The sequence below is a fragment of the Mandrillus leucophaeus genome, unplaced genomic scaffold, assembly GCF_000951045.1.
Source record: "Mandrillus leucophaeus isolate KB7577 unplaced genomic scaffold, Mleu.le_1.0 Scaffold28, whole genome shotgun sequence".
In the NCBI taxonomy this organism is placed as follows: domain Eukaryota; kingdom Metazoa; phylum Chordata; class Mammalia; order Primates; family Cercopithecidae; genus Mandrillus; species Mandrillus leucophaeus.
In genome coordinates, this window is record NW_012102920.1 from 3,282,383 (window position 1) to 3,285,864 (window position 3,482).

The window sequence follows — 3,482 nt, forward strand, 5'->3', positions numbered from 1 at the left end:
TTCACCATGTTGGCCAGGCTGGTCTCGAACTCCTAACCTCTAGTGATCTGCCCGCCTTGGCCTTCCAAAGTGCTGGGATTATGGGAGTGAGCCGTTGTGCCCGGCCTGGAACTGTTCTTGAAATTTCATTTTTATATTCTTCATTGGTAGTTTATATAAACATGGCTCATTTTCTTTCTTTCTTTTTTTTTTTTTTTTTTTTTGAGATGGAGTCTTGCTCTGTCACCCAGGCTGGAGTGCAGTGGCGCGATCTTAGCTCACTGCAAGCTCTGCCTCTAAACACGGCTCATTTTCATATGTTGATCATACCTTGCCACGCTGCTGGACTCTTTTATCCCACATTGGGCCATGGCCGGCTGCCAGCGCTGCAGTCTTCCTGCTCAGAGCACATGGAGGGCCCCACTGATGCCTGTGCTTGCTGGAGGCTCTTGAAATGATCATTTGGGAAGAATAAATTTATCTGCTTTATTGTGAAGAGAAATATCAATGTAGAGCATTTGTGCTGTATAAACGAGGTTTTTAAAAGGGTTAGTTTTATAATATTATGGAAATACTTAGAAAATATAATTTTAGCCCATTGTCCAACCACTGTCCATTTGATTACCCTCACTTAGCTGCGCGTTTTGTGTATTCTCATGCACACGTTTGTATTTGTCATGGGTGATGAATTTGCTTCTGCGTTCTCCTTGTTTGGTGTCATACCACTGCATGGACAGCAGGTGTGTAAAGGTCTGTGTCATCCACTGAGTCCATCCTGACTGAACTGGTCACATCCATGGATGGCTGTGGTGACCTATTCTGAGCTCTGATCTGCTATTGTGGAGTCTTTGTACAAGGGGAAGTGAGTGTCCTGATGGGAGTGGTGCGCTGCTGCAGGAGTGACTGACTGACTGCTTGTTCTCCATTCCCCAGGAGTGACTGACTGACTGCAGGAGTGACTGACTGACTGCTTGTTCTCCATTCCCCAGGAGTGACTGACTGACTGACTGCTTGTTCTCCATTCCCCAGGAGTGACTGACTGACTGCTTGTTCTCCATTCCCCAGGAGTGACTGATTGACTGTTCTCCATTCCCCAGGAGTGACTGACTGTAACTGCCTGTTCTCCATTCCTCAGGAGTGACTGACTGACTGACTGCTTGTTCTCCATTCCCCAGGAGTGACTGACTGTAACTGCCTGTTCTCCATTCCCCAGGAATGACTGACTGACTGCTTGTTCTCCATTCCCATTTTTACACTGGAAAGGACTTTATTTTCAATTACAAAAGAAGTCTGCTTGTTTAATCTTATTGTGGAAAAAAATCAAGCATTACAAATAAAGCTACGGTTTTCTTTGGTCACTGGATCCCACCTCCTCCTCAGAAATATGTTGTATTGTGAGTTTGGTATGTGTCCTTCGGGAGTATTTTTGTGCGTGTCCATATATAATTGAGCTGTATGCTATTGTTTTTGTGTTGAGCTGTACGCTATTGTTTTTGTGAGTATGTACTTTTTAACATAATGAAATTGCACTCTATGTGTTGGTTGACATTTTTTTTTAACTTTTAAAAAATGGACACGGCCGGTGCGCTGGCTTACGCCGGTAATCCCAGCACTTTGGGAGGCGGAGGTGGGTGGATCATGAGGTCAGGAGTTCGAGACCAGCCTGACTAACATGGTGAAACCCCATCTCTACTAAAAATACAAAAATTAGCTGGGTGCAGTGGTGCACGCCTGTAATCCCAGCTACTGAGGAGGCTGAGGCAGGAGATTCACTTGAACCTTGGAGATAGAGGTTGCAGTGGGCTGAGACTGAGCCACTGCATTCCAGTTTGGGTGACAGAGCAAGAGTCCATCTCAGAAGAAAAAGAAAAAAGGACACATAGCAGATGTACACATTTTTTTGCATGCCTGTAATTGTCGTTTGATATGTGAATAAAGAGCTGAGGAGGGTGAGAGAGATAAGCTGCATAGATATCTGGGAGGAAGGGGCTCCAGGTGGGAATGACTGCAATTGTGGGGCCCTGATCCTGGACAGGTGCCCACCATGTTGGCTGCTGTGCCTGGCGTGGAGCAGACGTGTGGAGATGAGGCTGAGGAGCTCTGGTCAGTCGTGGTGAACAGAAGCAGTGTACATGCAGGCTCTTGGAAAGAACTTGCTTTTATTCTGAGCAAGATGGGAAGCCACTAGAATGTTTGAAACAGAGGAACAGAGAACTGGTGCGTGATCTGACTTACAGATTTTAATGGGATTTACTATGTTAAGACTCAAGGTGATGTGGAGAAGACTGCGCAAAAGATCAGATGGCCAGCGCTGCTGGTGTGAGAGGCGATGGGATTTCTCATGTATTTTGAAGGCGGAGACTAGATTTGCTGATGGACGTCATGTAGAATTTGGAAGTGAGGAATGCAGGGTGACTTACTTTTGTGTATTTGCTTTTCTATTTCATAGTATTTCAGAGAGCTCTTTCCATGTCACTACATAGAGATCAACTTTGTGGGCTGTTGCGTAATAATTAGACACCAGGAGGCTGAGCTCAGCGGCCCATGCTGTCATCCCAGCACTTTGAGAGGCCGAGGTGGGAAGATCGCTTGAGCCCAGGAGTTCAAGACTCTGCAGTGAGCTGTGATTGCCTCACGACACTCCTGCCTGGGTGACGGTGAGACCCTGTCAAAAAAAAAAAAAAAAAAAAAGTGATAGACTAGGTATCGAAGAATATATCTTGTTTCTTGTTTATTTTTTTCCAAGACGGAGTCTCGCTCTGTCACGGAGGCTGCAGCGCAGTGGCGCAATCTCAGCTCACTGCAACCTCTGCCTCCCGGGTTCAGGCGATTCTCCTGCTTCAGCCTCTCAGGTAGCTGGGATTACAGGCGTGTGCCACCACACCCAGCTAATTTTTGTATTCTTAGTAGAGACGCGGCTTCACCATGTTGGCCAGGCTGGTCTCGAACTCTTGACCTCGTGATCTGCCTGCCTTGGCCTCCCAAAGTGCTGGGATGACCGGCGTGAGCCACCGCGCCTGGCCCTCTCCTTTAAACATTCCCATGTTGGTGGTCATCGTGATGATCACTTGTGTGTGTTGCTGTTACAAATAGCACTGCTGGTTTAAACAGCATCGTATATTCTTCCACGTGTACATGTCCAAGAATGTTTCTAGATAAGCACCATGAAGTTAAGGTGCTGGGTCATACAGAGAGGACTCATTTAAACTTGTTTTAAAGTTTTGACAAAATATACGTACATAAAATTCACCATCTTAACCATTTTCAAGTATAAAGCTCGGTATTGTTAAGTGTATTCACATTTTGCCACTGTTGCCACCATCCAGCTCTAGAACTTCATCATTTCAGGCTGAAGCTCTGTCTCCATTAAATGTCAAGTCTCCATTCCTCCCTCCCCTCAGCCCTCGGCACCCACCTTTCTTCTTCGTGTCTCTGACTTGGACTATTTAGGGACCTTACACAAGTGGACCATACAGTATTTGTCTTTTTGTGCCTGGCTCATT

General features: G+C 46.1%; 1 protein-coding gene across 1 annotated transcript in view; it reads left to right on the top strand.

Annotated features, from left to right (window-relative positions):
- Nucleotides 1-3,482, top strand: part of EHMT1 (euchromatic histone-lysine N-methyltransferase 1) — a 184,275-nt gene that overhangs the window by 21,916 nt on the left and 158,877 nt on the right. The gene's annotated exons all lie outside the window — the stretch shown is intronic.